Consider the following 6,809-nt stretch of genomic DNA (forward strand, 5'->3'; position numbering starts at 1 on the left):
ATCATAAATTCAGAGGTGTTTTGACCAAAACGGAACTCAATTTATACCAATTCAATTCTTCATTCGGTGTATACTAATTCAATTCTTCATAAGATGACTGTACACTTTTTGAAAGAGCACAGGAGAGCTGCTTGCAGAAATAAGCGTGCCAGTAACACCCCAGACACTTCATACAAAACACTTCGTTTTACACAGACACTACACATTGACGTTATCGTACACGCGCATCTGTGTGTGTGACGATCACTAAAGTAAGACCGAAGGGGGTGAGGTAAACCTAGCTTTACCGCTGGTGGGGGGCGGAGGGTTGCCATTCTATACGTAGTATTGTAGTAAGAACAGCCTCCGTGGTCGAGTGGTTAGAGCGATAGGCTCACGATCTGGAGGTCCGGGTTCGATTCCCGATGGGGACATTGTCGAAATCACTTTGTGAGACTGTCCTTTGTTTGGTAAGGACTTTTCAGGCTTGAATCACCTGATTGTCCGAAAAAGTAAGTTGATTCCGTGCTTCGGAGGGCACGTTAAGCCGTTGGTCCCGGCTATTAGCCGTAAAAATCACCTCCACCAATCCGCAGTAGAGCAGCGTGGTGGAGTATGCTCCATACCCCCTCCGGTTGATTGAGGGGAGGCCTGTGCCCAGCAGTGGGACGTTATATAGGCTGTTTATGTTATGTATGTTATGTACGTAGTATTATTTTTTATTCTATGCCAGTAAAGTAGAGACCTACCAATTTTGTTACTGGATACTTTTCAAAACAGAAACCGTGTTCGTCCTATTTATAAGACCCTAGTACTTAGTTGCCAGTTGGAAGCTGTAGCGATGAATAAAGAAATAATTTGGTGATTTAAAAAACAAAATTAGGTATGTCATTAGAAAAGTCTTCATCATTATCATTATTAGCCAGAAATCGTGCACTGCTGCAATGATCGATCCTCTACTGGTGGCATCCAGCGTTTTCCCGCGACCTTCAGCAAGTCATCGTAATCACGTAGTAGGGGGCCTGCCCACGCTGTGCTTTCCGGTCTGCGGTCGTCACTCGAGAACGTTACGGCCCCATCAGCCATCCGTCACCAATATAGCCCCAACAATTGATAAACTGACGTGGCGGTGGCAGTCTTCTCTTCTTCTATCGTGTGGGTTGTGAGGTGGATTACCAACCTCATCAACCCTGGTGTCAGGGTTACTATTGAGCCGCTAAAGGCCCCTGACATGACTCATGTAACGACTACGTACTTACATCAGTAAGTAGTAACCGGGACCAACGGCTTAATGTGCCTTCCGAAGCACGGATCATCTTACTTCTGGACAATGAGGTGATCAGCCTATAATGTCCTAACCAAACTAGGGATCACAAAGTGATTTTTGTGATATGTCCCGACCGGGATTCGAACCCGGGACTTCCGGATCGTGAGCCCAACGCTCAGCCACTGGACCACGGAGGCCGTTACGATGGCAGTGGTACGAAACGATTGCTGAATGTGAAGGAAGCAAGAGAAGTATGTCAGGAACGAAGCAAATAATATTCCATAGTCTCTGCTTACCCCGGTGCGAAAAAGGCGTGATTTTGTGTACATAATAATAACGCCAGTGGTCGCTAATCTCCTTCTCTTCTCGTGGAGGTTGTGCAACCAATGATCGACCTCATCAACCCTGGTGTCAGGGTAGCTATTGATTCTCCAAAGGCTCCAGACATGGCTCGTGTAACTACATAGTTAAGTAAATAGTAACTCGAGAACGGCTGCTTACCGTGTATTTCCAAGCACGGAAGTAATTTTTCAATTTGATATTTGCGCTTAGAAAGCAAGTGGAAGGACCACATTGTGCGGCACGCAGGATATGGCTGGATGTCGATAGCCCAAGATCGTCGGAAGTAGAAATACATGGAAGAGGCATACGTCCAAAATTGGATATGAATTAGGCTGAGATAGATAAAAGCAAGTGCGCACTTGTGGACTTTTTCGACCTCCAAAACACGTTCTATATTTAATATTATTATTTTCTTTTGTTATTTGCTTATTCTATTTTTTGAATAGGGAACTATTTGCTCTTTCTAAATTCAAAATTATGTTTTTTACACCGTTTTTGTTCTAGAGTTACGTCTTTTGGTCCAACGCTTGCTCCCGTACCTTCCACCAAGACGCTCGTGTGTATTTTCACACTACCTCCTAAGAGGTCAGAGGAGTACAAATAGGAGGACGTCGCACCTCTTATTTCCCTCGGGCCCCTACTCATAAGTCGGAGGTTTTCCGCCCTGTTTACATAGACGCTCTCCTTTATAAGACGTCATATATGTCTGAGAAAAGTGGTTCAGATGCACCTTAGTGACGTGTCGGAACAAAAGCTCTTGACTATATCCCATTGAGTAGTTTCCTAGGTCAAAGAAAAAGTATTAAATTCTGATTAAATAAAGACAGATCTGAAACTGACGCAAACATTTTTATTCTGTTTAAATGCAGCGCCTACGAAACAGCACCAACGGTATCCTGAAAATGCAGCTTCTTCCAACGGCACTGGGTCGAAGTAGCTATGGGTATAGTAAATAAGATAAAATAAGTAAATAATTAGATTTTAAATTAACAATACTAACAAAGTTAGGCTTTCACTCCTTTAATAACTGTCGTGGTCCTGTGGTTGAGCGCTCACTACATGTATGTTATGGGTGAAATCACTCTGTAATCCCTTATTTGGCTTTTCTCTCTAACAGCCTCCGTGGGCTAGTGGTTAGAGCGTTAGGCTCACGATCTGGAGGTCCGGGTTCGATTCCCGATGGGGACATTGTCGAAATCACTTTGTGAGACTGTCCTTTGTTTGGTAAGGACTTTTCAGGCTTGAATCACCTGATTGTCCGCAAAAGTAAGATGATTCCGTGCTTCGGAGGGCACGTAAAGCCGTTGGTCCCGGCTATTAGCCGTAAAAAACACCTCCGCCAACCCGCAGTGGAGCAGCGTGGTGGAGTATGCTCCATACCCCCTCCGGTTGATTGAGGGGAGGCCTGTGCCCAGCAGTGGGACGTATATAGGCAGTTTATGATTAACATAGTTTATTAAGCACAATTGTTATTAACCTACTAATAATCTATGGACTGTTATACATATTTGTGTTGGTCTGAAATAAACGTTATATTATTATTATTATTAAATTATTTATGATTGTTTTATTAATCAAGGAACACTTAATAATAAGTCCGACATTTAACACTTTCTTCTGTGAAGTCACAGTCCTTTTGCGTGTTTTGACGTTTAGTAAAAAGTAACTGATTTGACGAGTTGGAAACTGGCCTATTGGGATAGTTGACGTACGTCCATCGCAAGATGAACCAAGTACCCACAGTTCACCGAACTTTCTATTAGACCAACGTGGTAGATGGTGAGCTGAATCACCGTATGAAATGGTCGAGCCTACAAACCTATAGAGGTATTCAAACATACACTTAATCATCGATAAAATTGATTACCACAGCCAGATACCGCCATAAAACCGTTATGGCTGAACCAATGACAATTTTAGAATGATTGTGGATTTTAATTATAGTAAATTAAAAATTATAGATTATAAAACTTTTTATATTATCAAGCGTTTATAAGAAGTCGATTCAAAGACTCTGTCCTCACTAGTGTCGGTTTATTCAAGGTACCTACAAGCTAAGTACTAAATACCGGCTGGGTAAGTCATTAAAGAGAATATTCTAGATAGATGATGCCGGAGTCGGCTTCATAACGATACAAAGACAGAATTTCACATGGACAGGACGACTCGGTGGTGTAATGGTTAACACGCTCGTCCCGGTTTGACAAGAGCCGCGGGACAAGTCCCGGCCGAGTCCAAAAAAAGAATATCGATTTTATTTTCTCATTAAAAAGCAATTATATTCTTCATTTATTTATTTATTTGTATAAGTTACTATAGAACAGACAGAAGGAATATACAAAACAAACAGTATAGGTAAAAACAATAAAATAATAAATAATAAAAAAGTTTATTTCGGTAAAACCTACGACACACATAATTATACATTTACAACATTAAAATCTAACCAAAGACCTAACCTTATATCTAAACGAAGAGATCATCATATCTTTGTTCACGAGTTACTACAAAAACAAATCATCATCAACCCTGGTGTCAGGTTTACTTTTGATCCGCCAGAGGCCCCTGCCATGGGTCATGTAACGATAACTCACTTCCATCAGTAAACAGTAACCGGAACCAACGGTTTAACGTGCCTTCCGAAGCACTGATCATCTTACATGCGGATAATCAGTTGATCAGCCTGTAATGTCCTAACCGAACTAGGCATCACAGAGTGGTCTTTGTGATATGTCCCCATGGGGATTCGAACCTGGGACCTCCGGATCCTGAGCCGAACGCTCGACCACTGGACCACAGCTATTATGGGAGATGATGACGATGATGTAGTTTTTTCACAGGCTGTAAGAATGCTGCGAGCAATTGAAGGCAAAATCTGGCACGGTAAGGATGCTAGTATAACTGACTACCCCCATTCTGTGTATATGCGTAATTCAAAAGAATGGATATGCGGGGGTTCGGTTCTCACCGACCTTCTCATACTGACAGCGGCCCATTGCATCTTCAAAAGACCGAGCATAGACGTATATGCTGGTCATGAGGATCTAAAAAAAGTGAGTTACTTTTAACTTTTTTTTTGTTAATTCTTATTGTAATATCTCTACGACCCGATTACTCTAGCCATAGACGCGGCCAATCAGCTCGCGACACCAAACACGTCAGAACCCCGATACCGACCCCGTCGGCGTGGTTGACTATTTCCCTCATTCAGCGCTTATCGCTATTGATTCACTAAGGTCGATTAATTCTTTCAAATATTCTTCCTCTCAGACGACGCCTTGAGGCAAGGTTCGCGACCATCTGGCCTGTTGTCTTAAAATTTGTACCGAGTGAGAGCCCTCAGCGCTCCCTATTTGTCCGGCCAAGTAGTTAATGCCATCTGCGGCAAATACAATAAGTCACGTCAAAAAAAAGTTATTGTAATGTAAGGCGGGTATCACACGACGCGGTCGACCGCGCGGTGAGGCGGTGCTCGCGTGTTGAAAATCGACGGTTTACATACAAGTATTCTGTGATACAAGTCAATATTACTTCGCCGACCGCTACCATAGAGTAAAGAATAATACCATGTATAGAACGGACAGATGAGCTCGGTGGCGCAGCGATAAACGCGCTCGGTCTGCGATTGTTAAGCAACTTTCGCAAAGGCCGGTCATAGTATGTACCATACCATACCATGTCATATACCACAAAAAAAGTTTTCATCTGGAGTTCCTCCGTGCTTCGGAAGGCACGTTAAGCCGTTGGCCCCGGCTGCATTAGCAGTCGTTAATAACCACCAATCCGCACTGGGCCCGCGTAGTGGTTTAAGGCCCGATCTCCCTATCCATCCATAGGGAAGGCCCGTGCCCCAGCAGTGGGGACGTTAATGGGATGATGATGATAGAACGGACACGCCACCCGGCACCAATTCGTATCGGGCGCCGAGCTACATTTACCTTACCCCCGTTCAGTCTTATATTAGTTTTAAATGGCCGTAAGTATTTCTCAGGAGTAAGGTGGGGGGGGAGGGGTCCACTCAGACTGTGTCTCGCTTACACTTACGCGTTAGACGGTACAAGGTAAGAATGTGTTTGTGCACGCAAACTGTACTCATGGCTGATATTTGAATCAGCCGCCTCGACTTATGCGAGCCGCGGCAATCCGCGCGCGTGGTCGAAACCAATATGGCGTCACTCTGTTCGCGCCGACCACGGGGTCCGCCACGGATAATTTGTTTACTGCGAATTTATTATGAAGAAACTGTTTAATCTATCGGAAATTGTGTTATTAATGTTGGACACTTATTTCAACTCAGTTGAGTAGTTGGTGAATTTAACAAGGAACTGTCGGCATATCTCGGTCCCGTGGTTTGGACCCCGGCGCAGCAGCAGTCAGACTGGTGGCTTTCTCATTTCATGCTGTGATTACGTATAGCTATGTGTTGTACTGACCACCTTACCTGCCATGGATTTAGTCTCTAGCTCTGGTTATCGAAGGAATTCACGAACAGTGTTTTTTTTTAAGGAGTGCTCGTAGTGTGACGCTTTACCGCCACACCGGACACAAAACACATCGTTTTACACAAACACTACACATTGACGTTATCGTACACGCGCATCTGTGTGTGTGACGTCTACGCGCATACGATTGAAGACTAAAGTAAGTTCGAGGGGTATGAGGTAAACGTATGTCAGCTGGTGGGGAGCGGAGAGTTGCCGTTCTACACATAGGCGCACCTTCAAGAATAAAATGGGCTCTACTAGTCACGTCAGGGCCCATGAGCGCCGATCATGATCTAGAAATGTACAGTCGCCGAAGCCGAAATCGGCTAGGAATAATAATAATAATAAAAAAAATCCTTATTCTATGACTCCGCCAAACCGCGGCGCGACCGCGTCGTGTGAAAACAGCCTTATAGTCAACGTCATTGAAATATAATTTCAGGTTACTATAATAAAAAAAGGGAAAAAGCTTGTGCCACACGAACGTTATGAGGAAGCTGGTAACAAGAATGATATCGGCCTTATATTATTGGAGTCTGCTCTTCCACTTGGACCTACAATCCAGCCAGTGCTGATCACACCTAAATACCCGTGGGCCAAAATTGTCAAAATAGCTTCATGGGGAAACGTGAGTCCTAAATAGTTCTTAAAAAAGAAAGGTAGAAAAGCCGATTAAGTGCAAGTCTGATACGAACAACGATGATTCCGTACATAAAATCCACATATTGCACGCACTT

The sequence above is a fragment of the Pectinophora gossypiella genome, chromosome 18 (genome assembly GCF_024362695.1).
Source record: "Pectinophora gossypiella chromosome 18, ilPecGoss1.1, whole genome shotgun sequence".
NCBI lineage: Eukaryota > Metazoa > Arthropoda > Insecta > Lepidoptera > Gelechiidae > Pectinophora > Pectinophora gossypiella.